Source organism: Echinops telfairi, unplaced genomic scaffold, assembly GCF_000313985.2.
Source record: "Echinops telfairi isolate 266 unplaced genomic scaffold, ASM31398v2 ScPeMD7_7458;HRSCAF=8496, whole genome shotgun sequence".
Lineage (NCBI taxonomy): Eukaryota > Metazoa > Chordata > Mammalia > Afrosoricida > Tenrecidae > Echinops > Echinops telfairi.
Window position 1 is genome coordinate 18,257,687 of NW_022111358.1, and position 7,253 is coordinate 18,264,939.

Here is a 7,253-nt window from a genome sequence, read left to right on the forward strand (position 1 = left end):
CTCTTAGTGTACTTCCTACTCCCAATTTGTATTTTACCCACAGATTCCTCTAGTAAAGAAAGGCTGGTGAGCTTTTTCTGAGAAATCATCCAGGGAAAACACAGTTTGGATCACAGTAGTCCTGTTCCGCTGTGCACTGGGTCACCATGAGGTAGGCCAGGCTGGGTGATGGCAGTTAGCAAGCACCAGCTTCCTTCGGAGTCCTGTTGGCATCCTGGGCTACACATTAGGCTGCTAATTGGAAGTTCAGCAGTTCAAACTCACCAGCTGCTCTGAATAAGACAGATGAGGCTTTCTGCTCCCATGCAGATTTACAACACCAAAAATCCCCTGGAGCTAATCTGCACTACCCTATCGGGTTACTATGAGTCAGAATTAACTCAATGGCAGTGGATTTAGTGGAGGTTTTTTGCTAGCTACATAATTCAATAATAAGAATAGCTGTCTCCAGATAGACTGTGACTGTTGGTTATTCTAAACATATTCAACTCTCTCATGGCTAGCAGTAAGAGTCAAGATATTGGCCTTTCCGTCACCCTCGGGGAACCCTGTTGATTACCGTCCACCTGTGCAGTGACTAAGTCCCCTTGCGCCAGGAGCAATGCCTGTTGTTCAGAAAGAGATAGACAATGATGACCGTCATTGTCTTTAAGGAGTGTACACATTTGTTGTGGCAACAAGATATTCAAAAAGGTAAGCAAGAGGAATTATTTTTAGGTGGCAAAAAGTTCGGTCAACTATAGGTGAGCTGTCACAGGTCAGGTATGGTGGGTAGGTAAACAAAGGACAGGCAGCCAGGGAGGATGACCTGAGAGACTTGTCCTGGGTGGAACTTTAACCCGTGAGCTGAAGAATGTGGACTGTAACTAGAAAAGATAGAAACGGGCCTTTCAAACAAGGAGGTGAGAAGAAGCACGTTTGCGAGGAATGACAATACGTTTTTAGAAGTTAAATAAGGATGGCTAGAACGCCAAACAAACCCGTCTTAGAAGAAATAAAACAAGGATGCTCCTGAGAAGTAGAAGTGTCCAGACCTTGGCTCCCTTCCTTTGACATGGTCATCAGGGAAGACGCGTTGCTAGAAACAGAGACCATGATGGGTGCAGTGGAGGGTGGGGAAAGGCAGAGGAGGCCCTCGGTGAGACAGACAGACATCGTGGCTGGGACAGTGGACTCAAACATCGCAAAGATTATGAAGATGGAGAAGACCCAGGCAATGCTTTGGTTCTGTTACACATAAGTTGTCATGAGTTGATACTGGCTTGAGATGCCGAAGCTACAAAGGCCTAAGACAGACACTCCACCGTGCCGAAGTATTTGGGGGTGGGGTAGGGCATTTCCACAAGGGGAGCAAGAAAATAAAATCATGACCCTTAGCAACTCATGATTGATAACCCATGACCAGGTAAGAATTTAGAGAGTATTCTTCAAGGAATGATATTATCAGTCTGGTTCTAAGTGTATGCTCATGTTTTGCTTTAATATTTTCCTTGATAAAGAAACAGTTTCATGACATAAAGTTTAGCTACTATGAAAATCTAAAAAGAAACCAGTGATCATAATTCACATTCCCCTGGTGAGAAAAAGTAAGATAACAATGGTTAACATGTTGGTTAGATGCTTACCTTTAACATTTTGATTTTGTATGCACATGTGTGAGTGCTTTTAAACAAAATTAAACATGTAGTTTAAAAATATTTTTCATTTATACAACTAAAAAATAAAAAATAACATTTTTTACTTCATTAAATATTTTTCCACAATCTGATTCTAAATACATAGCTGATAAACCAGCATATAAAATAAACCCATTTAAAACAATTATATGTAATTCCAACAGAATAAGCTTTAAGTTCTTCTCTCTGTGTGACTTTGTGTGTGTGTGTATTATTTAAAAAGCACAGTGGAAGGAGACCCCCAGGCCAACTCGAATCACAAGTTCACCAAGAACATGCTCTGCCTCCTGCTGGGTGAGCAGCATTTGGGATCTTAGGACTTGTGAGCAACTATCTAAGGCAGCGGTTCTCAACCTGTGGGTTGCGACCCCTTTAGGGGAGAAACAACTCTTTCACAGGGGTCACCGGATTCACAACAGTAGCAAAATGACAGTGATGAAGTAGCAACGAAAATAATTTTATGGTTGGAGGGGTCACCACAACATGAGGAACTGTATTCAAGGGTTGTGGCATGAGGAAGGCTGAGGAGCACTGCTCTAAGGTGAAACCCTTGGTCTCTCCATTCAGAAGAAAGGAGAGTGATGAAGCTCTAAAGACACTTGGGAACAATGAATCCAATGGATGAATGGGCCATGTAAAGACCAGGGTCCACAACCCTGAAACCAGAAGAAATAGATGGTGCCCTTCTACCACTATAAACTGCTGGGGGGGGGCGGGCGGAGATCACATTACAAGGTCTTGGGCAGAGTGGAGGAAAATATGGAACCAAATTCAGAATCATGAAAGAGACTAATCTTCTTGGTGAATCCCTCAGGACTCTTGCCCTTACTCACCCTTCAAGTCTTGAACTGAACACTCTGCTATGTTACACAAATCAATGATTTAAGACCCAAAGGGTGGCATTTGCCCAAGAACAAAGCACAGAAGGTTAGGAGAGAAGGAAGAGGGGAAACAAGGAGGAAGTGGGACACGTGACGGACGGTTCATGGAGAGGATGGCCATGGCTCAGTTAAAACAAAATATCTGAATTGTTGAATGAAACCTTCACCTAACTTACAGCGCAAGTTTTAAAAGAGCAGGGTCTATATCCTCCAACAACCCCCCATCCTTTTAGTAGGAACCGTTGTATCGGAGCTGATGAGGTCCGGGGTGTCTTCTTGGGAGAGGCAGAGCACTTGCGGGTCTCTGCCATTTGAAAGGACCGAGGCAACTAAAGAGACTTGGGCTGAAAGCCCAGGAAGGAGAAAGAGAACAAGCAAAGCTTCAGAGATGCCTGGGGGTCACCAAACGGAAGCACGTGAATGAGAGGGGGGCAAGGCAGCGTCAGACTGTCGGGTCCTGGCCATGCGAGGATAAGAAGTTTCCTCAATATTCTGTAAGCACGAAGAGCTCACGAAGGGCTCTGATATGAGTTCTGCCTACATAAGAGCACCGTAGGAAGACGATGCAGACCTGCTAAAAGGCTGCCCAGCTTGCAGGCAGAGGGCGGAAGAGCCCTAATCTACACTGGGCCGAGGAGGGGAAAGGCTTCTTCTTCATACTTCTTTGGATACCAATTGTGTAGCAGCTGCATGCATCACCATGACCGCTCATATAGTTGACGCAGTGTTCCGCGTGGTTAACTGGTTAGATTAGACCCCAGGTCTCCCTACTCTACTGCAGTGCTTTGATCATTGTTCTTCCTAGTAACAAAATATACAGTGATGTATTAACTCCTCTTTTGGATGAAAAAGAAAATTGTTTGTACATTTTTCTTTTCCCTGAATGCTTAATGAGTAGATCAATCATACATAACTGTGTCCTGCTTTATATAACTTTTTAAAGTCCATGTGTTCACATCATTCATCACCTGTCTGTCAGCGTGTCTTACTGTGATGGCTTGTGCGTTACTATAATGTTGGAAGCTTTGCCACTGGTATTGTAAACCCCAGCAGGGTCACCCATCATTGGCAAATGTCAGGACACCTCCCGACTAAGAGAGATTGAAAATCAGTCAGTGGAAATCTCATGGATCCCAGCAGAGCACTGTGTGATTCAAGTGCAGTGGACAGGTCACGAGAAGGGCTCAATCCCTCGGGCAGCACACGAAGGCCCATGGAGTTAACGCTAGAAAAAGCAAGCCCAAACTCACAGCCATGAGTCAATGCCAACTCCTAGCCACTGACTGTACAGGATGGGGTAGCACTGGCCCGCGGGGTGCGGAGACTGTAACACAAGGAGTAGCAGGCCGCAGCTTTCTTCTGCAGAGTGGCTGGCAGTTTTGAACCGTTGACCTTGAACCACTGAGCCCCACTCATAGTCATTATGCAAGGGAGCACTTACCAAGCCCCCGAGCAATCAAGCTGCATGAAGAGTCCAGCTTCAAAGCCAGGATAAGGGAGGATGTTTGGAGGTGAGGCAGGGAGAGATGTGCATCGAAGGTGTCAGGAATCAGTATCAAACTTGTGATTTCACTTCCCTTTGGAAGTTCAAGCCGATTTATGAAGACCAGGACAGAAATGAGGAATGTGCTCTAATTCAATTGGGAAAAGAAAAACAAAAGCCATTCTCTTCAGAAAATGTCTTCAGAGAAAACCCTCGAGAATAAACAAAACAAAACCAAAAAAGCTTGAGCTGGGTGAGAGATCGGCAAGATCATGGAAAAGTCAGCATCTTTTTTTTGGGGGGGGGTAACAGCATCAACCAGCTACAAAATATAATGGGAAAGTATTGTAGCTGAAATACCACGAAAAGCACAAAGCAGCTGCAAAAATGTTGCCCTGAAATGTGTGGGGCTGACAAAAAAGAGAATCCTCCAAAAGATGACTATCTGAGACAGAAAGAAAGATGAGAATGGAGGATGAAGGCACACTGGGAAGGAGAAATACTCTAAAGATGTGCATTTCCCTAAAGTGTACATTTTTAGGATTAATGAGACTGTAACCACGATCTCATGAGAATAAATGAAACTTCAAAATGAGTCTGAATTTTTTCTGAACAATTAAGGAAATGTAGAAGAAAAGATGAACCGAGGGGTCCACTAACCCCGCTGCTGGTGACTGCCATCGAGTTAGCCCCAACCCGAGGTGTCCAGTGACAACAGAATGGAGTGCTGCCCTGGTCCTACACCATCTCCGGGGCGGCTTAGGTGTGCGGCTGTTTCGATAGAGTTTTCCATGGTTAATCCTCAGAGAGGAACCACCAGGCCTTTTCCCTAAACCGTTTTAGTCTGGAAGCTCCGCTGAGCCTCTTCAGCGGCATATCCACCCACGGCTACCTCCAATGGCAGATGGGAAATGGCTGAACATGAGGAGTGTTGGACAAGCATTGAACCCAGGTCTTCTGCATAGAAGGTGAGAATCCTACCTAATGAAGCATCAAGCAGCCCTAACGAACCCAACCTGATAGAATAGCATTCTACCAAGCTCGGGGCCCTCAAATCTGAGCTGTGCTTGGAAGGCACAGGCAGACAACAGAATATCAGAAGTCACTGGGAAAGGCCGGGCCTGACCCACACCACAGGAGAAAAAGATACATCCAGGGGGAGGGGCGGGGACTCCAGTGAAGGTGCCGGGAGAGTGGGCTGCCTATTCCGAGGAGGGGCAGAACAACCTCAGTGGAACAGGACTTTGCAGATGCCTTGGAAGACAAATGCCCCTGAAACTCAGCCAAAGAGCAGGTGAAAATTTCTTTGATAATTGAATTTAAATACTATTTGGCATGTTTTAAAGGACTTTGAGTGCCACGAGTTCAGACGATCAGAAGGCTGTAAGCGTTTCTAAGTCAATGTATCCTTTGCAAACCGTTTTCTGATGAGCAGAAGCAGGCATCCGGTGTCAGGCAGGCCAGTGTGAAGGCCTCTGGGAGGACCCAGGTCGGAGATGCCTCCGTCGGACTAAAGCTTGGCAGCAGGGAAAGGGAGCAGAAACATACGGAACCCAACAGCAGCCTCCTCAGGCATGTTTCTGTGTGGACTGCTTGTCTAGACACAATGGAATATGGTTGGGGTATCTCTAGCCAATGGTTTGTAAAAGGGTAACTTTTATTTTTAGTAAAACCAATTTTTATTATTCCCACATACAGGACCTCCCCATATTTCAGGTCTTTTAAATACCAGCCTGCCATAATCAAATTCAGTGTTACCCACTTTCTATGTTTTCTTTGCGCAGTCTCTGGAAACCCGATATAACTAGGCTTCTCTGTAATCGATAAAATATTGTACAGTGTGTGTGGAATCAGATATGTCTGTGTTTTTATAAATGAACATTAGAGAGGGGCAGGCATGGAACAGAACAAGGCTGGCTTGTTCGTGCTTTTTAATATAGATATGCTGCACTAAACAGCATGATATGTCATAAAACGAAACCTAACATTGGAAAATGAGATTGCAGTCTCTGCACGTTTAAATGGTTTTCCTGGGAGACAAATCTTCTTTCATTTGAGCAAGCACACACAAATGCTTTTCTAAACGTTTATTTTATTTTTACAAAGTACTGGGAAATATCCAGCAGTCAAGTTGTGTCAATGAGGAAAGTACGGCCGACAGCTCACAGGACACCTACCAACACAGTTATGACCAAGCCACATGCCAGTTTAGAAAGAGGAAGGACACAGTGGGTCCAGCTCTTCCGGTGGGCCACAATTTCTCCCCCAAGCACTTAATATCCTTTTAGGCAATAGAATAGCTGTGGTGGCTCCCAACGAATAAAGGGAGTCAGGGATCCCTCTCCACCTCCAGATTGGAAGCCATGTGATTCAATGTGCTTGGATCTGCCTTTGATCATACCTTCACATACTGTACTTCCCTCTTGAGACGTCTTAGGCTGAGTGCCCCCAGGGAAGCCGTCATTCTTTTTATTTGTTGTTTGCCATTGAGTCAGCGTGGACTCATCTATGACAATGAAGCCTTGCCCATTGCTGCAGCATCTACAGGAGTGTTGGAAGAGAGGAGCTCATGGTTGTAGCTAACGTGGAGTACCTTCCCACATGGTGGGCTCATTTTCCAGCACGCAAAAGCACTGGGAGATTGCTTGTGAGCTATCATCCAGCCATGCACATTTCATTGACACAATTTTCCTGCCTGTTATTTCCTAGGAAATAATATACTCTTCTGTTGTGGTCCATAAAGACTTCTTTGGCTAATTTTGGGTAGCTAGCCAGGCCTTGCTCCTAGCTCGTCTTAGTCTGGAAGCTCCACTGAAACCTGGGCACCACACGTGGCCTTGCTGGTACTTGAACTACCAATGGGCACAGCTTTGAGCATCAGAGCAACATGCAAGCAGGACAGTGTGACAAACTAGCAGATGGAACTAACATGTCAATTTTCTAGGGTGGCTTTTCTATCATTAATTTCATGAATTGTGGGTGAGTTATAACTGATTCAGTCCATGGAAAGGAATAGCTGGAGTGTTGTAAGATCACATTTTTCGCCCTCACATGTCTACTTTTTGAATGTTTGGAGTTGTTTTTATTACTGTTGTTTTTTACTTCCCTAATAAATCATTTTATTGAGGGCACTTACTGCTTTCATAACAATCTATACATCAACGTATAAGCACATTTGTATATCTGTTGCCATCATCAGTTCACGCATTTTAT